General features: G+C 43.6%; 1 protein-coding gene across 1 annotated transcript in view; it reads right to left on the bottom strand.

Annotated features, from left to right (window-relative positions):
- The window catches only part of LOC121856107 (calmodulin-A-like), a 122,379-nt gene extending 101,922 nt beyond the window's left edge, over positions 1 to 20,457 (bottom strand). The window contains exon 1 of the mRNA XM_042351432.1: positions 20,345 to 20,457. The gene's annotated coding sequence lies outside the window, so the exon portion shown is untranslated. The remainder of the gene's footprint in view (positions 1 to 20,344) is intronic.
- Positions 20,458 to 21,227: the final 770 nt, after the last annotated feature.

Below are 21,227 nucleotides of genomic sequence, written 5' to 3' on the forward strand. Positions count from 1 at the left end.
CCCTGCCCTACAGTACATACAGTTCATGGCCCAAATGTTCTCCCTGTCCTACAGTACATACAGTCCTTGGCCCAAACGTCCTGTGGCCTAATCGTCTTTCCACCGGATACACAGGTCTGGGGCCATTGTCAAGAATATTCAATTAAAATAGAAAACTTTCCTTGTCGCAGAAGTGGCATAGAGACATATAACAGTGGCATAGTATGCGGCAATATAACAATAATAAGTGTTATTATATTTGTTCATTGTTGTGATTCAAGGGATAGGATTGTGATTCTCATTATACAATATGTGAAAACGAAATATATAAATCATGGACACTATTATTTGATTATATATGAACTAAAATTCCATACTTGTTGAATTGAGGTAATTATCATTGCAGGTAAACAGAAAGGAGAAACAAAATGATTTGGGTGGGAAAAATACAAGGAAATAATTATGGTAATTGAAAGTAGGTCATGCCCGTTAGGGACAGTGTTGATACAGCACAATGTACTGTATACTGAGCACCTTACTTAACTGCCTAATTGTAATGCTAGGTATTCACTCACTTTTGAGTGGACTAAAGTGCACTGGGCGCGAACCAGTGATCATTTTAAAGCAGAATACGATATCTGTATCTACTCGTCGGTCGCACACCTTATGGATTGTAGATGACATTAAATCGATAGAAAAGTAGTGACGTAAGAGCTTTCCAGCGTCCTTGTTCCTCTCTTCGTAAGTGGAAGACAAAGATATAATTTGTGATAAAGCAAGAACGGGATGAACACCAGTAGAAATAGAGGAGATAGAAGAAGAGGGGTGAGGAAGGGACAGGAAATCGTAAAAAGAGAGACAGCAGAAATAATGGGAAGTAATAAAGAAGGAAATTGGTAAGAAATGGATAGAAAGAGGTAAAAAGAAGAGCAGAATGAGAAGAAAGATAACGAGGAACGGAAATAGGTAGAAAATGAGGAAGCAAGAGGAGAAGCGTAGGTAAGGTATACACGATGGGGTTGGATGGAGGGTAATAGGAGAGGAGTCGGTGAGGGACCAGGTGTAGGTGACACAGTATAAAGAGTGTCACTATCAGACTCTTGTCCCGTTATCATCACCACTAGGTTCCCTAATTGGTTTTGTGATAGTCGTGTTTGCTGAGTCCCCGAGTGATGTGGGGTGATAGCGGGGGCTCAGAGTAAAGGAAAGTGAGAGAGAATATGGAAGATGGTTGGAGAGTTGACAATGAAAAGTAGAGTTGTCTGTGAACATACTGCATAGAGAAGGAAAGGAAAAATTACTGAAATGGCTATATGCGGATAAGCAGACTTTGTACCTTTATACATATATTGTAGCTCTATTTAATGACAAATGTAATTGAAGTGTACTTCGAGACCGTGATTACTTGGGCAGAAAGTGAGGCGAGGTAGTCAAGTACAGTATAAGGCTTATTCCAGCAGGGAAGGCTTAAAAATGACTTGGGTTTCAGGCGGTGCCCCGACTATGGGCTCCCTTCCCTACTCATGTTGACATCCTGCAGTAAATTTTATTGATGGGGTAAACAGTAGAAAGCTATAAGTTTCTCATAAATAATCACATTCAATTAATTGAATATCAAACCCAATTTAGATACAATTGGCCTGTAGCCAATTGTTCATATATGTACAATATTTCGGTGCAACTAGAGCGTGCGGTCTACAAAGACATGTTTAGTCTAACCTAACCTGGCTTAACCTAACCTGACCTGGCCTAACCTAACCTGACCTAACCTAACCAAATCTAAACTTACCTAAATATCTTGTAGACCGCACGCTATAGTAGCACCAATATTTCCGTTTCAATAACCAAGGTCTTAAAGTACTTGCTTTACAGTCTAAGGTTAAGTAACTCCACACACAAGACCACAACCATCAAAATGTAAGGAAAGCAATCATTCCTTGGTAGGTATACAGGGACTCTTATCCGTGACTGTACAGGCTCGGGCAGACACACACCTCCATGTAATGGGGGTGTTTAGAAGGTAGAAAGTATAGAAGAATATTTAAGTAGTAGTACATTAATAAAACATTATATCGAAGTTACTAGCACATACGTGGCATGGACACATTACTCGAACATTATATTTACGTTACTAGACACTGAGTCTCGGACACAAACACGAAATGAATACACTTCCAACGTAAGTAACTCACCCAATGGATAGCTCTGACAAAGACTCACGTGTGACCTGTGGGAGGACCAGCTGGTGCTTCTGGACTGTCTCCTATGGGAGACTCTACTAGCTGGAGATGCGGTGCTGGGGAGGGTGGTCTCCCAACAGTTGCGACACAGAATAAAATATTGTAATCATGTGCAAATCCCTGCATAACCCCAAGGCCAAGACAATAAAAAATGGCTTCCTCTGTCGCCCTCCTGAATATACCTTGAATTTTTCCACTGGCCGTCGCAAGTCTTTGTCCCTCACACCAACCGTTAGCTTCCTTAATAACATTAATTCCTTGTTACTTGCGTTGAAGGCTGGAAAATAATGCCTCATTACCGATGCCCATAATCGGAGAATCATTTACTTCACTCTTAGTTTGAATGGACCAAATAAATGTACAAGCTTCTGGCAGGTAGCACGGTTTCTACCATATTTCTTTAATCTACACATATTCACGTCTCGAGAAGTGTCACAAACCCTAATTTAGGATTCAATTCTACATCTCACCAGTAAAATGACCTAAGGCTCTCTTTATTGCCTACTATATTTGTCATGTAATTTCCCCTGGCCTCAAAGCATATAATCAAGCAGATAAATAACAGATTTATCTTCCCATAAAGGGTCACTTTCTGTCCATGTTTTCTGCCAATAATAAGTTTGTGAGCTCAATCAGGTTCTTTTTGGTTCTTTATCTTTTCTTTCAGATTTTCCTAAGTGCAGTATAATAATGGCAAGGCAGACACTGGCACTTAAAAGGACACCGTAATAAAAAAATATGATTAAGTAAATACAAAAAATATAGATATATAAGTATTTTTGCGCAACTGATCATTCAATTAACTAAACATTACTGATTTTAACACAAACTTGAAAATAGCAAAGCAAACAAAATTGAACCATGATGCAATTAACACAAACTCGTGAAAAAATACTCTAGAAGGAAATAAATATTAATAATAAAACAAAAAATATAAAATGAGTCTGGAATCACTTTGGATTCCCCCCTAGTCGGACAACACTCAGGCCTTAAGATAAACCCACGACACAACTTCACACGGTTTTCCTTTACTGACGCACATCCCCTGGAACGGCTACAGCTGCTACTACCGCAATGGTAGTGGTGTGCAGTAGACATTAAATTTGAAAACCTAAGTGAAACCATGAAACTTAGCCAATACACAAGCCGCGAGTTGTTCGTTCACACATGCTGTTTATATATGGGAGTCTCTTTTTGTCTCAACAAAATACCCAGCGCTCATACCACTGGCAATATTATTGTTGCGAGCTTCCTGGAAAATGCAATAACACACACACACACACACACACACACACACATTACATCCTTGACCACCGGAGGGTCAAGACCTATCTTGCGCTGCTCCTGTTGCGGCAGTTGCCTCGGCCATTGTTGGCCCCAAGTTCTCTCCTCGACCCACCCACACCACTGGGATATCAGCATAATGCTGCCAAAAGTTACAATTTCGTTTCGGAAAGAAGTGGGATCAGTGATGAAAAATGTCTAAGCCAGTGAATTCAGCATGAGACATTACCAGTGAGAGCAGTGACCCACCAGTGAGATCCACACCCAGAGATAAGCACCCCTGGGAAACGACCACCATCTTCTGACCAGTCCACCCTGGGAACAACCTTGGGTTGGCTCTACACCTGACCATAAGATAACACAACACCACCTCGCAGAGAGTGAGTTACTGTGACACCACACTACACCACCCGGTGTCTCCATGACCATGTGTCAACACCTACGGACAGGTTACTGCACCACGTGGCCTACGTGACCTCACACAACAGAGCAAGAGACCAGCCTGCCATCAACTGTAAACTATAATTTGTATGTTCAATTCATGTTCCTTCTCCTTTTAATACTGAAAGCTTTTGTTAAGTGGCCCACCTCCCCATGTCTTTGTTTATAATAAGTCATTTCTGTCCAATGTATATTTTCAGCCTTAGGGCTGCTGACCTTTTTCAAAAAACCATTAATAATAATAATAATAATAATAATAATAAGTATTATTATTATTATTTTTTTATTATTATTATTACACACACACACACACACACACACTAGAAGTACATTGGTCCGTCTCTGGTATTTGTTCTTGTCAAGAGATGATAGTCTAGTCAGCTGCAACCCTAGCTCTTGTTTAACATAATCACTTACTTATATAAATTTATCTCCTTTATTATTCATACATAACAAAGCGTATTTTCAACAATATAGTGCAAGTTCTGCGGTTCCCAGCTTATCAAACGTACTTGTGGCTGCCAGGTATACAATGGTGTCCCCTCTTGTCAGCCTCTCTGGCTTCACCAACACTCCCCTGGCCTCTCCTGGATCAGATATCTCACTAGGACTGGGGAATTTTGTAATCAGTTACCAATAAATCGATAAAAAGAGGTCGATGCCTCGGGCAGAAAGGCAGCCGCCGTCGCCTTCCACCCGGTAGGGCTCATATTGTGTTTTAAGTCTCCCGCCGAGAACTCATTGAAAACTCAATGCTCAAACCTCCAACTCTGCACAGGATCTCTTACTCTTAATGTAGTTTCATTTCATAACCATGCATCTACTTTATTTGTGTATGTGTGTGTGATTATTTCACTTCATAAATATTACTGTAATTATGTCATATTTTTTTGAATTATATACAGGGTGACTACAAATGATCTTCCTGATTTCAAATATTTATTATAAAGAAATTAACAATTGTAAAGCAAAAAGTAACATACACCATTATCAAGGCAAAATCTAAAGGGTTTTGTTGTTTTTGCAGTCTATGATATTCTGATATCCTGATTCTGTTTATCTGAATAAACAATTACCAAACCGTCGGATAAGACGCGGGGGCCCTATTAATTGACCACCTCGTTCACCTGAACACACCCCCCTTGACTTTTTCCTTTGGGGTTATGTTAAATATGAAGTGTTTGTTCCACTAATGCAACATCTTTAAAGCAGTTGAAATAACAGGGTCCAAAACGCCGTTCTTAAAGTTAACGTCGATATGCTAGAAAATGTACGGAGGGAAACAGTGAATATCTTTTGGATGTTTGCGAGCCACAAACGGTGCACATGTTGAAATATAATAAATTACAAACAAAACTTTAGACATTGCTTTGTAATTGTGTATGTTACGTTTTGCTCTAACATCGTTAGTTTCTTTATAATGAATATTTGAAATCAGGAAGATCATTTGTAGTTATGCTATATAATTTGACAAGATTCCTGCCAAAAGCGATGAATGTCTGAAGGTATTTTATTGCATTTATTTTATCATAAGACTGCAATACCTTACCTAACCTAACCTATTTTACACTTTAACTGAGGGTTTTTTATCCAGAAGCTTTTGTCTGGAGGGCTTCTGTCTTAGGGGGCTTTTGTCTAGACCCGTGGCGTTCTTTAGAAGTTCGCCTTTGTTTAAAACAGTCTGTGTTGGAATTTTATGTAGAGAGGTGTTGTGCATCAGTGGGTGGCTACATGACAGGTACGCTTGACAAGTTTCCGGCTCACGTGAGAAACATCCACTCTCATCCACTAAAGCTTGTATGTTCCATCAGATTATCTTCTTCCAGTCATGTAAACAGGGATCATGCTCCTCAATTTTTGGGTCATCTGCCGAAGCTCAAACACTTCCCTGATACACCGCTCGACGACAATGCTGAAATAGGGCATTTCGGGTTGGTGGAATAAGTTCAACATTTTTTTATTTTTCTCGCAGGAGATTGTGCAACAAAGTTCATTGATGGTTTCTACCTTTTCTCCAAATACATGAACAAAGAAATACTCCAATGTTTCAAATGTAGGCTTTTAAGCAAATTCATATCGATCTTCTTTTGAAGCCAGAAGTTGTATCACAGTCAATCGGCGTGGCAAAAAGTGAAAGGGCAACTGATCTGGCTGGACCCAACGCATTACTCATTGATCCCATGATTTTTACAAGAAGGCTTCAGTGCATGGAGAAGTGCACCACAATTCTGGTGTCAGATTCTTCTTGGCTGACTTTCCAATCATTCATCTTCAGGGCCAGTGATGTAGACAACTCCCAAACCACTGGCTTCTTGCATCGCGACTTCTCCGAGGAAACGAAGTAGCTCAATATTTTCCGCAGAAACTCGGACCAGTTTTGAGGGATGCATACCCCGTATGCATTGCAGAGTTCCATATGGATCACTTTGAAAAGGTGGCACTGGAAGGTTTGAACTCCATGACGGACCAGAGATTGAATGGGGGCACCGCCATCATGGATGAAAGCATCGTCACCCCTTTCCTTCAGAGTTGTCATACATTGTATTCCGAATTGTTTCAGCCCAAAATCGGCCGTCTGCGATGAAAAATAACAGAAATAGCAAATCTGTTCCCATGGGGGAAAGGAAGCTGGATCACCCCCCCCCCCGAACGGAGTGCCAGTTTGGCCCCGCCCCGAGAGCATTGTAAATCTCAACGAAAACCACCCTATAGATTCCTAACCACTATAATCTATGCGAAAGAGTAAGAGTAAAAAGTATATAGATATAAGAGTCAAAGAAACTACAACAAAGGAATCAAGGTAAGAAATATAATAAAGAATAAAGCTAAGTAATAAATAGAAAATAAATGAGAAAAGTAAACAGAAAATAAAGGGAAAATAAAAACTTTTTATTTGTTACAACTGTTTCAAAGTAAACATTAGTTATACGGCATCGATCTGGACGGAATTCGACTTCAAATTTAATGAGTTTAAAGGACAAAAGTAGAACATGGCTAAACGCTGCTCAGACATCGATATAATGACGGTTCCTGTTCATCTACAGATGTAAATAACTGAGGTGAAAGCGAGCACGGATCTGAAGAGGCAGGTTCGTGTGTCATCGATCGTGGATTTCTACCAGCAGTTACTTGTCTCGTCCGTTCCTGAGCTTCCCGAGCATACATGTAATTTCATCAGCCTTTTTGGCAGCACACCCATCTGTGAACCAGGACACGATTATGAAGAAAACATAAGAACATAAGAATGGAGGAAACTGCAGCGGGCCTATGGGCCCATACTGGGCAGTCCCATTTACACCCAACCCCTATTGAATTCAATTGAATTGAAACAGTTAATTTAGCCAGAAAAACACAGATACAGAGTGGATAATAATAACAATATTAACATGGCTGAGCCAGTTGAGAAACTGAGCTCTCTTTTAGGCACCTGATATATACTATACATTTAACTCAATGAAGTATTATGCTCGTATATCCATCCAACCTATGTTTGAAGCTATCCAGCGTATTCGAGTTAATGATGATATTTGGTAACTTGTTCCACTCGTCCACAACTCTATTTCCAAACCAATGTTTACCTATTTCGCGCCTAAATCTAAATTTGTCTTATTTAAAACCATTGTTACGAGTTCCCTCCTGGTTGGATTGTTTGAGTACCTTTGTAATGTCCCCCTTGTTCAGCCCTGACTTCCATTTATACACATTCTATCATATCGCCCCTCAAAACCATGAACAAATACCGGTTCCGGCTCCCTCTAGGTTTGTGCTCTACATTGAATAGATCGTGGAGGAGCAAAACTGCTTACACAGCTCACATTGCGGCATCTTGGTTCGCTGGTGAAGTGACGTGGTCAGCTGGTGAAGTGACGTGATCGGTTGGTACGGTGACATGGTCAGCTGGTGACATGGTCAGATTTTCGAAACAATCTTTGAACTCTTATTTTCTCCTTGAATGCCATTCTCTTTTGTCGGATCACCAGTATGGCTTTCGCCAGGCGAGATCTACTGGTGATCCGCTCTCCTATTGCATCCATCTTTGGTCATCCCCTCTTAGGGATTATGGGGAAACTTTCGTCATGGCCCTCAACATCTCCAAAACATCTGACAGGGTATGGCACAAGTCTTTTTATCAATGATTTACTTCACGCAACAACTAATTATATCCATTATTACGCTGATGATTCTACTCTTCACTCTTCTTCACATTTCCCCCTTCCTCCTAACTCTCCAACTAGATCGGTTTCTAGAGCTGATATCATTACTTCTATCAATGCAGATCTGTGTAGCATCTCTGAATGGGGAGGTGCAAACTTGGTTAAAATCAATAGTAATAAAACCAGTATTTACCAATTACACTTTCTAAATTAAATGATCTCCCACCAATTACATTTCAGGACGCTATCATTCTGCGAAATTCTGAAATAAATATGCTACGCCTCACCATTTCCTCCAATATGTCCTGGAAATCACACATTCTTAATATAGCTAAAGCTGCCTCCCGAAAGTTGGGAATGCTGTACAGATGCCGTAGCTACTTCCCTCCTGAGCAGTTGCTCCAAGTATATAAGAGATTCATTCGTCCTAACTTGGAGTACTGCTCTCATATCTGGGGTGGCTCTTCTTCTGTCCAACTGTTAGATAGGGTGGAATCAAAGGCATTTCGTCTTATTAACGCTCCTCCCTTAGTCGACAATCTCCCTTCCCTTTCTCTTCGCCGTAATGTTGCTTCACTCTCTCTCTTTTACAGGTACTTTAACGGGCACTGTTCGGTGGATTTGGCATCCTGTGTACCGCCGGCAAGGCCGTGGGCTCGTAACACACGTCTTGCCAGCGGTGCCCACCGTTTCTCTGTGGATGTCGGTCACAGTAGAATAACCCATTATAGAACCTCCTTCTTTCCTCACACAGCCAAACTGTGGAATGCTCTGCCTTCTTCTGTGTTTCCATACTTATACAATCTGTCTCAATTTAAAAAGCTGGTTTTCCAGCATCTTCGTGGTGTAAATTAACACAGTATAACCTTTTTCTTCTCTATTTTCAATTTCTTCTTAGTAGCAGCTGTGTGACTGCCTGAGGACCAGAGTTTCGCCTTCTACCGTAGAGGCAACATCTTGATTCTCGTTCATCCAATATCTTCCTGGAGAATATTATATTTGTTCTCGTTGATCTATCCCTAGACCCGAAAACGTTTTGACTGTAATCGCTCATAGGAGCGAGGATCGTAATCACCGGATAACGGAGTGCAACCAGAAGATGGTATGTGGTATAGATGGTTACTCTGGACTACACTCGAGGCTTTGGCACTTCACGGGAGTTCTGACGAGCAGTGGCACGGCGCAACGGGGCGAAGTTGAAAAAGGAGAACACCAGACCAGCTTCCAAAGGATGAAGAGAGCAACCACTGGGGGCACTTACCAAATAGACATATCACCTGACCACAAGCGACCTAGAATGAGTCAACTTAAGGCCATTATGCCACCACCGGAATCGGAAACTAGTGGAGCTAAATCATGGAAGACCGAAGCCGGTACAAGCACCATGGGGAATAGAAATCCGCATAGATGGGTCAGGGAAGCCATAACCAACAACGGAATTGATGATCGGAGTGAAGAACCCAACGGTTGCGAGTTGTGACTAAAAGGGTTCAGCATAGTCGCACTTCCAATAGTGAAAGTCAGGGTGGAGGAAAAGAACCAAGAGGCGAAAGGAGCAGTAGTCACTGGGGCTCTCTTGGATTCAGGCAGCAACCGATCATATTGCACGTGTAGTCTAGCTAACCGGCTGCAGACAGAGGGAAGGCCAGTTTCCCTCTCCATTGGCACGATCATGAAAGAAAGAAATAGTGTAAACACGGAAGAGATCAGTGTGAAAGTGGCTAGCGTAGGAGTGAGAAAGGGCCGATCCATCACTATCCCCAAGGTCATTGTTGTTGAGAATCTACCGTCTTCTCTGAAAGTGTCATTCGCAGACACCCAAGACGTCACCATGTGGGAACACCTCCAAGGTACTGTGCTACGCCAAGCACCGAAAAGAGTGGATCTCCTGACAGGTCTAGACTCTAGACGTACCAAAATCACTATTACCATTAGAAGTAAGGACCGGGAAGAACAGAGAGCCGTTTGCAACACGTACCCTTCTCGGTTGGACTATAAATGGACAGTTTGGAGTGGTGAGCCGTGATTATGCCGTGATCAACCACTTTGTCAGAATAGCAACACTAAATTCGGAGACAAATCTGGAAAAACAAGTCAGGCACTTCTGGGAATGCGACTCAGCCTACAGTAACGATGATTCCGTCTCTGTTGAAGACACGAGAGTCCTGGTGCGGTGGTCAGCGTCAATTACTCAAGTGGACGGACACTACCAACTTCCCATCCCGTTTCACCATGAAGAACCGGGACTCCCAGACAATAATAAACTTGCCGAGCAGCAATTGGCGGGATTGAGAAAACGCCCCCTAACGAACCCAGGGCTTTGTCAGAAGTATAAAGAAGAGATGAGACGTCTAATCGACACACTTGAGAACTGAACCTCGGCGAGGTAGGTTCTCTCTGCTCCCGAGGTACCGCGTGACCATGTTCACCTGCAACCAGGCGAAGGTCGTTAGACTGTATCCAGTCAAGCGCCCTTCGCGCAAGCAACTCAACCTCCTTGTCCTGAGGAAGTTTTTTGACTCCTCGGGAATCACGGGGGTGACAGGGGTCATCCGCAGTGACAGCGGTGACCTTATCGTCACCTTCGCGGAATGGGGAGAGGCCCAGCAATTAGAAAACATAAGACAAATCAATGGAATCGAGAACCAAGTTGAAGCCTGCCTACAGGACAACTTGGTTTTGGGAGTCATCTCCCACACAGAAATCGAACATCTCGAAAAACAAGAACTTGCCGAGCTGATCGGAGATCAGCTCTCAATAGTTCGGAAGCTGACCAGTACAGCTGCCCTGGTTGGCTTCCCAAAGAAACTTCCTAGCTCCGTTTTGCTGGGATGGGAGAAGATCCCAGTAAAACCATACCAGCGAAGACCCACTCGTTGCTACAAATGCCAGAAGTACGGCCATCTGGCGCGGAAGTGTCGTGCTCGGGAGGTGTGTTCAAGCTGCGGGACACCCGGGCACCAAGACGCCAACTGCTTGGCGGCCGCCAAGAAGTGCGCAGCTTGTGGTGGCCCTCACTCCTCCGACCGGGAGTGTCCCAAGTGGAGGGAGGAGTGCAGGGTGGCCAAGCTGCGGACTAACCAAAGACTGAGCTACAAGGAAGCCCTCCTTGTAGTGAAAAATCAAGAAAAGAACAAGCAAGACCAGAACAAGATCACGACAATTAAACCCGATTTCATTACACTATCTTTAACATCGTTTATAGACGTGTATGAGAATATCCCAGAAGAAGACCAGGAAGAAGAATGGAAACTGAAAAGCAAAAGAAGAAACAAGAAAAGAAAGAAGTCCAACCAATCAGCTTCGGCCGAAATAGCCTAACGGCGAAGAGGCCAGTAATCCCCCAATACCATCCATCTAATCGACGAGGGACATGCTGAGCTACTCCCACGTCAAGAACTCAGTGTTGCACCCGGGAAGACCTGGTATCTCCCACACCACCCTGTGTTGAATCCCAACAAGCCAGAAAAGGTGAGAATAGTGTTTGATTGTGCAGCCGAGTATGGGTCGATGTCATTGAACAGCCAGGTGATGCAAGGGCCAGACCTTAGCAACAAATTGATGGGAGTCCTCATTAGATTCAAACAAGGAAAGGTGGCACTCATGGCTGATATCGAGGCAATGTTCCACCAAGTGCGAGTAGTACACGAACATCGAGATGTCTTACAATTCTTATGGTGGACGGACGACCATCTCTTTGGAGGTGTGTGGAGTCCTTCATGTGCCGGGTATGCGCTACAGCGAACATTCCAAGATTACGGGGAAAGTCTCCATGACGACATCAAGAAAGCGAATCGTAACTTCTACTTTGACGTTCTGCTTCTCTCAGTAGATTCGCCGGGGAAGGCAACGATAATTACCCATCGGCTGAGACAAACAAGTTTTCGAGTGTTGATGTTGGCACATTTTAACAATATTTTGGACCAAATTATCCCAGGATTAAATGTTTTGCCTCAAAGATTATGTCAATGTTCGGAAGTACATATGTCTGTGAACAACTTTTCTGTGATGAACTTGAACAAATCTCGGCTTTGGTCTCAACTTACTGATGAACACCTTAATTCAATACGGAAGGTAGCTACAGCTCAGTCGTTAGTGCCAAACTTTGATGCACTGGTCCATACCAAGAGGTGCCAATTATCAGGAAGCAGCAGTAGCACACAATAAGATTGATCAAGGTAAGAAAACACTTGATTTGTTTGTTTTTAAGGGTTTCGCACGAGCGCAGACTATATCCACCTTTCTTATTTTGTCATACTACTCACCTAAGAGGTGATTGCGAAGTGCTCATAATTATGTTACTTGGCCCGCACTGTGTACTCATATTAAATCTGGCCCGCTTTGGCAAATGAGTTTGACACCTCTGATCTAGACGGTCCGTCCCTCGCAACGATCTTCAAGAGTGAAGTGCCTCTCCATCTGGAGTACTGTCACCCCGTCTGGTCCCCGAGATATGCTAGGGACTGTCAGTTGGTTGAAAATGTTCAAAAGAGGGCCACCAGACTGGTGCCTGCACTTCGGCACCTCAGCTACCCTGAGAGATTGGAGCGCCTGAACTTGCCTAGCTTATACTACAGATGGGTAAGGGGGGACCCAGTTGAGGTATATAAGCATCTCAGGGGGCACTACTCAGTTGATTGTCCTTACTTGGAGCTGGCGGACGCTCGCCCCACAAGGGGTCACAGCTCAAGATTAAAGAAGCCGCAAGTCCAGAAAACCGTGAGGGCAAGCTTTTTCGGAGTGAGGGTTGTAAACTCTTGAAACAATCTACCAGAGAGTGTTGTGACAGCACCGAGTGTGAGCTCTTTCAAGACAAGACTTGACCAACACTGGAGCAGATTCAGGTACAGTCAGGAGCCGGTACATGCCCAGTACTTGCCAACAGTGCGTAACAAAGACATAACCGATCGCCCAAGCGGCTAACGAGCCGATCAGTGGGGAAGAGGATAAAAGTAAATACTCGTGGTGAATGAAATGTAGAGGTAGCAAGGAAATAATAGAAAATACTGGATAATAGTGATAGCAGAGAAGTACAGTAATAAAGATAGGCAAGTAGTGGTTACAGGTAAGTAATACAGATATTGAAGTGGTAAGAGGGATATTATAATGAACTAGTGGTAGAAGGGAAGTAACAAAAATATTAAGTAGTTGTAGAAGTAAAAAAAGATAATAAAGTAGTGGCAGAAGGAAGGTAATAAAGTAGTGGTAGAAAGAAGGTGACAAAGTAGTGGTAGAAGGAAGGTAATAAAGTAGTGATAGAAAGAAGGTGATAAAGTAGTGGTAAAAAGAGGTAATAAGGTATTGGTAGAAGGAAGGTGATAAAGTAGTGGTAGAATGAAGGTAATAAAGTAGTGGTAGAAGGAAGGTAATAAAGTAGTGGTAGAAAGAAGGTGATAAAGTAGTGGTAAAAAGATGTAGTAAAGTAATGGTAGAATGAAGGTAATAAAGTAGTGGTAGAAGGAAGGTAATAAAGTAGTGGTTGAAGGAAGGTAATAAAGTAGTGGTAGAATGAAGGTAATAAAGTAGTGGTAGAAGGAAGGTAATAAAGTAGTGGTAGAAGGAAGGTAATATAGTAATGGTAAAAAGAGGTAATAAAGTAGTGGTAGAAGGAAGGTAATAAAGTAGTGGTAGAAAGAAGGTAATAAAGTAATGGTAGAATGAAGGTAATAAAGTAGTGGTAGAAGGAAGGTAATAAAGTAATGGTAGAATGAAGGTGATAAAGTAGTGGTAGAATGAAGGTAATAAAGTAGTGGTAGAAGGAAGGTAATAAAGTAGTGGTAGAAGGAAGGTAATAAGGTAGTGGTAGAAGGAAGGTAATAAAGTAGTGGTAAACAGAGGTAATAAGGAAGGTGATAAAGTAATGGTAGAATGAAGGTAATAAAGTAGTGGTAGAAAGAAGGTGATAAAGTAGTGGTAGAAGGAAGGTAATAAAGTAGTGGTAGAAGGAAGGTAATAAAGTAGTGGTAGAAGGAAGGTAATAAAGTAGTGGTAGAAGGAAGGTAATAAAGTAGTGGTAGAAGGAAGGTAATAAAGTAGTGGTAGAAAGAAGGTGACAAAGTAGTGGTAGAAGGAAGGTAATAAAGTAGTGGTAGAAGGAAGGTAATAAAGTAGTGGTAAAAAGAGGTAATAAGGAAGGTGATAAAGTAATGGTAGAATGAAGGTGATAAAGTAATGGTAGAAGGAAGATAATAAAGTATGGTAGAAAGAAGGTAATAAAGTGATGGTACAAGGAAGGTAACAAAATAATGGTAGAAGGGAGGTAATAAAATAATGGAAGAAAGAATGTAATAAAGTAGTGGTAGAAGGAAGGTAATAAAATAATGGTAGAAATAAGGTAATAAAGTTATTATGAAGTAGAGGTAAAAGAACATAAGAACATAAGAAAATAAGGAGTCTGCAATAGGCCGGTTGGCCTGTGCATGGCAGCTCCTGTCGAGAGTTACTACCACTCTCTATCATCCATGAATCTATCTAGCTTCCTTTTGAAACTTTCCAGAGTTCCAGCACTTACTACAAAGTTGCTAAGCTTGTTCCACTCGTCCACCACCCTATTTGTGAACCAGTTCCTCCCTATCTCCCTCCTAAACCTAAACTTATCCAACTTAAATCCGTTGCTCCGAGTCCTATCCTGCTCGGATATTATAAGAACTTTATCTATATCTCCTTTATTGATTCCTTTCACCCACTTAAATACTTCTATCATATCTCCCCGCACTCTTCGTCTTTCTAGGGAATGCACAGAGCGCACCCAACCTTCATAGCGAACGGACGTGCCACGCGTCGCTCCCTGCTCAGTTCAAATCGCTGACCGTTACGACTGTCTGCCTTGTTTTTCGCGTTGGGTTCGCTCTGGCTGCTTTATCTTGTAGTTGTACATGGATATCATTATTCTTGTACACTGCGCTTCTTCCCTATCCTATCCTTTCGCCTAGAGTCCCTGCTGTTTGGTAACGACGCGAACCCTGCGGGCAGAGCCTCAAGGGGGGCCCTCAGAGGGCTGCCGAGTCGAGACAGTAAGGGTGGCAACATTTTCTGTTAGGGATTCGACAGTGCTTCATAACCTGTCACTGCTAGGTGTTAGGGCTTGGCTAGGCCCCCGCCAGGGGATTGTCTGTTCACCCTACCCCTAGACCCGTCTTTACTCGCCCAGCAAGCGGACAGAAGGAGCGGCATCCATGGGGTTTAGCTGAGGTGGACAGATTAGGTAGAATTTTCATTCATTCATTCATGTATATTACTGACTATGGCCAAAGTGAGAGTGAAGATCTCCGGAACCCCGACCCAGGGGTCTCGGATAGGGCTAAAAAGGCTATTGAGCGACCTAAGGGTGAGAATAAATAGACTTGTGGATCTGAGAGATGGTTACATCATCCTCACAGAAACAGATGAAGATGCTGATAAACTACTGTACTTAAGTCGAGTGCCATGAACAAAATGAAAACCAACGGTTACGAGGTCATTGTCCCACGGGAATACGGCGCCAAACTCACCCTTGTATGTAAGAAGTTAGACAAAGATGTAGTGGAAAATAACGCAGAAGAAATAAGAGATGAAATACAAAAGCAAATCAATGTCAAGGTTGTGGAGGTGTATCCTATGTATGCCCATAATATAATCAAGGTTCGCTTTGCAGACACAACGGATGCAAAAAGAATGAAGGAGAAAGGGCTCTATGCATATGGCACTTCCATCTCATCCCACCAAATAGAATATGAAAAGTATACGCCCATCCAACAATGTATGAAATGCTATAAATACAATGACCACATGACCAAGAACTGCCCCATGCAAGGGGTCATATGCTCTGAGTGTTCATCTGATCAGCACTTCTACAAAGACTGCCGTAGCACCATAAAAAAGTGTGTCGTCTGCGAGGGTGACCACAGGACCTTCTCTGCCACCTGCCTGGTCAGGAAACAGGTAACTCAAGAAACAGAGAAGAAACTGACCGAAATAACCAAACAAAAAGAAACCAGGGAAATTTCTAACACCATAGAAAGGACCACTCAGTCGACGATCATGGCTTACAGCCAAACCCTAAAAGACGCTCTAAAAGAAACTCAAGCAGACTCCCAAAAGCTCAACAATGTCAGCGAGACCATGGAAGTCCTGCAATCAGAGATAAGAACCATCAAGGACTCAATAAAACAGGCAGTTACTGAGTCACTGGGCGCCATGAGGGACGCAGTGGCCGAGAGCATCAGGAGCGTCTCCTCTCCACAGCTGGACGAGTCCAAAGCCACCACTATATACTTGTCTTACCTGCATGCCCATCACATGAACATGGTTCATCCAGGTTCATTCTCGAAACACCTCAACGAGACACTAACCAGGAACAACATTGCACCTGTTGAAATAAGCGACAAAGTCCCTTCAAAAGAAATCCTTAAGGCAGTAACCCACTCAACGACTTATCGACGACCTCAACCCACGCCAGAAATAGACCATGACCTCCTTGACTTAGGCAAAAGTCAGTATAACCGCAATCCCGACGTGGCCAGTCAGTCCCCCTGGGATCACAGCTCCAACGACACCGTAAATGCCCGCGATCCCATTACATGCACTCCCAGCGACGACAGTGACCATCGGACTGCAACCACAGTCAATGGTTGCGACCAGATGATGACGACTCACTCCACAGAGGAACAAGACCCTCGAGCTGCAGCGTCAGTTGATTTCTACGACACGCAGGCCCAGGACCTGAACACCTTCCTGTACACGGGTGACGAGAAGTTGGAGGGCCCGCCATTGACTGACAAGCAGATGTCCGAAGGTTCTGCTAAGAAGTTCCGTTCCCCTAGAAATGGCAGAAGCCGAGCAAACACTCCAAGCGACGCCCCAAGATACAGTCTCCGAAATGGCAGTCGTTAGCAGGATGAAAATTGTCCAACATAATGTCCTACACTGGTCCCCTAATAGACGTAATGAACTGTCTAACTTATACTATCAATTAGACCCAGACATCATTCTGTTAAACAGTACTGGCATAAAGGACGAAAGCAAGCTGAAAATTTTTGGCTACACTGTACACCAGAGGAACATGACGGGTGAGCTGAACGATGGTGTCGCTGTGGCCGTCAGGTCACGTCTGAGTCACAGAGTGTTGCCAGACTTCGAGGATTCAGTTCTGGGAGTGCAGGTGGAGACAACTAGGGGATCTGTTATCATATGCACAATGTACCTACCTCCCCGACGTCCTTACTTACCCGAACAAGATCTAAACCAGTTGCTACGCCACAGAAAACCAACATACATCATAAGGGACTTAAATGCGCGCCACGCCATACTAGGACACGGTAATGAGAACAACGTCGGTGTGGCGCTGTATGACAACATCAGAAGGGGAAAACTGCAACACCTCGGGCCAGATTTCCCGACATTGATCAGACGTGCCAGTGCCACAACACCCGACATAATCCTTTCTAACAACGAGGCAGTCCTGAACAGGCACGTTACCGCCGGACCCATCAGTACCAGCGATCACCTGCCAGTCGTCGTGACGCTCTCATCCAATCCCATTATGATCCCCGCCAACATCAGGTCAAACCTCAAACGGGCAGACTGGGACTCCTTCAAGGAGTCTCTCAGTCTCAAGCAGGGGAGGAACCTGGAAGAAGCCAGCCCCAATGACATCGACGACGCGGTCGAACAATGGTATAAGGATGTGAAGACAGAGATGGACAACAACATCCCGACCACCAGTTACAGGACCATTCCCCATCCTCACACTAGCCACCAGCTGAGGCAGCTCAGTGTCCAGTACGCTCACGTGAGACAGCTAGCCAGTATCGGCGGGTGGACGCAGGAGCTGAGAGACCTGTACCGAGAGCTACAGACGGACATCCAGCACGAGAGCAAACGTCTACATGAACAAAAGTGGGCCGCCTTGGTGTGGGAGGCAGCCAACAATTACCGCGATTCTGCTGCATTCTGGAAAGGGATCAAGCGACTGATGGGTTCCACCTCTAGCACGGTCCCTTACCTGCTCGACCAAAACAACGTAAAAATATTCGAGGAAGAAAACCAAGAACAACTACATCGGCGATATTTACGAAAGATCTTTACCATTAGTGAACAGGAGAACGAGGGCATCGACAGGGAGTTTGAGGAGGACATTTTAGGTCAGTTGCAGGACCATCAGCACCTGCTCCAGCCGCTCCCACGGATTGACTTCACCAGACTGGTGGACGGAAGCTACCTGACGGAACGCATAGTTCCTGCAGATGTGTCAGCCGTCATAAAAGGGTTTAAAAACAAATCACCTGGTCATACCCATAGCCAAATTCAAGCCGGCCCCATTGATGATCGACGACGAAGAGATTGAGTACTCTAAACAAGGCAGGCTGCTCGGCCTCATCATTTCTCGGACGGGCATCATTCCCCACGCGCAGACTAAAAAGAAGCCTAAACTAAAGTCACGTTTTCCCAAATTGATGCAGAGTTATAATAGGTTCACCTGTGAGCGGTGATGCCTGCACAGCAGGAAAGATATAGCAAGGTTGACAGCACGCGGTGAGTATGGATCATACAACTGGGTCAAACGCTGACCTCAACGAGCAGAGCCAAAACAAGTGTTTGAAAGAGGGCGACCATCCACCTAAAATCGGAAGGCCCTCAACTTCAGGTTCCATCGCCTAGGGAAGAAGGTTTGGGACAAGCTCCTGGACGACCCTCACAGCCCAGACCACCTACGCGGGGAAGACATCGACGGAGGGAGACCCCGCCTGGTGTGAGTCTGCCCACTACAACAACCCAACCCGCGATCCATCTATGTCCGCCACAGTGATCCACCTTAGATTAAAACTTAGATGATATAAATTCACATTTAACAAGTCACAATCAAGTGAGTCCATAACGTAATACAGTATAAGATGTTAATAAACTTGTAATTGTAAAATCAATCTAGTCATTGTCTACTAAAATAACCATTGTGCAACCTCATTCTAAATCCTAGGTTAGCTTAGCCAACAAACTCTGTAATATGTAAAACAAGAGGTGTCGTCCTCTGTTTAACTCATTAAACTTCTTTTCAACCTTTCCCCCGACTATATGTTGTGACTTCTCCATCCTCATGTCTGGCTGTGCCTTGAGCCCCAGCATGCCTTCCATCCTTTCCTACCTAAAAAAAAAAAAAGGGAATGCAAGTTAAGTTTCTTTAACCTATCCTGATATGGGAGGTAAGTAAAGAGATAGCCAGAGGGAGAGAGAGCAAGTGCAGTCGCCGCCTCCCCTAGTTTTTAAGGGTAACAAATTTATTGACAAAGTTTGGAGTACAGTTTGCCTATTCTGAGTAATTCAGTCCCCTAGTGAGTCACCTAACTCTAACGCACACCCAGGCCTTCTCTATCTAGGTGGCCTTGGGTTGTCACCCTGAAAGGAGAGAGAGAGAGGTGGTAGTGTTATTACCTAGAAAGAAAGAGAGGGAGATAGAAAGAGGTGGGGGTTGGGTTGTGGTGTTGTTACCCAAAGAGAGAGAGAGAGAGAGAGAGAGAGTGATGTTACAGAGACAGGCACTGGCCTGTTTAAAAGTGTTGGTAGTACAGCCGTAACGCGCATAGCTCTCACAATGTCAAGGTTGTTTTTTTAGTTTTAACAAATTTATTGACAAAGCTTGGAGTACAGTTTGCCTATTCTGAGTAATTCAGTCAGGTCTTGACACTGAGGGTGGTTCGAACCTATGCCCGGACACACGTGAGAAGGGTGTTATCTAGTGTGACCCACCAAATACCACAGGTTTCCTGGTCCCCGGTTTCCTCCTATACTAACACAGGATAGACCGCCCAAACGGCTAGTGAGCTGACAAGTGGCAAATGATAAAAAAAAAAATTAAACATCGTGTCGGGGGGGGGGAGGACGTTTCGGATGAATATTAATTAGTATTTAGGAAGAAAAAACTCGGCAAATTGAAATATTAAAACTGCAATTCCTCACCATTATCTGCAATTTACTTGATGTAATGAATCAATTTACTTCAATATTGTATTATAATTGTTGAATGTTCGCAAACGTCGTAAATTATATATAAAATTTATATTTTTACAAAAATAATAATTTAAATATTTTCTTCTCTGTGTATAGATTTCAAGATTGTAAAATCATTTTAGAAAATTTCTGATATCGTCAAAATTATTCCCTTGCGTAAAAAAAAGCACGTCATCTTTTTCACAGCACTCCCTCTCCTGGGTCATTATTAGCCACTACAATAACACAGTCTTCTACTGGGAAACATTATCAGGTTATCTGTACCTTACAGTAGATCGGGGTGGGAGCGCTGAACAACAACGGAGGCGACAGCCAAGCAGCTTACTCTCTCAAGTCCAACTACCAACTGGCGTCTGGCAACTCTCTCGACTCTCGCCTCACGGTCTCTCCTGCTCCGCTCACTGGTTACACCCCCCCCCCTACCCCAACCAACCTCCACTTTGAATTGACTTAAATGCTAGTGACAGGGGGGAAGGAGGTTCAGGGGAAGGATAAAGGGAGGATTAAAGTGAATTTTAGAAGGAGAGAAAGGTGCCATGGCTAAACACCGCTTGCGTTATTTTGGGTTTTAAGTTGGAGGCAGCAGCAACTAGCCTGGACGCGGCGAGGAGGTGGCAGGACCCAGAGTCAGGTGAGCGTCAGGTGCGTGTTGGGTTGGGCAATGGTTTCTTAGTACTTGGTTGGCTTGATAAGAACATAACATAGGAACATAAGAATGGAGGAAACTGCAGCGGGCCCTACTGACCCGCCGGGCAGTCCCGTTTATACCCAACCCCTATTGCTCAGATAAAGCGCCAGCTATGTTTGAAGCTATCAGCTTATTCGAGTTAATGATGATGTTTATTAGCAAATTCCATTCATCCACTACTCTGTTCCAAACCAGTGTTTACCTGTTCACGCCGAAATCTAAATTTGTCTAATTTAAAACCATTGTTACGAGTTCGCTCCTGGTTGGATAGTTTGAGTACCTTTGTAATGTCCCCTTTGTTAAGCCTGGCTTCCATATATACACACTTTCATGTCTCTCCTCACTCTACGTCTCTCGAGAATTACAAATTAAGATCTTTGGCTCTGTCTCTGTATTCAAGGTTCCTAATGCGGGATTAGTCTTGTCATTCTCCTCGCGGGATTCTTTCAATGATTCTGT

Source organism: Homarus americanus, unplaced genomic scaffold (genome assembly GCF_018991925.1).
Source record: "Homarus americanus isolate GMGI-L3 unplaced genomic scaffold, GMGI_Hamer_2.0 scaffold51752, whole genome shotgun sequence".
Lineage (NCBI taxonomy): Eukaryota > Metazoa > Arthropoda > Malacostraca > Decapoda > Nephropidae > Homarus > Homarus americanus.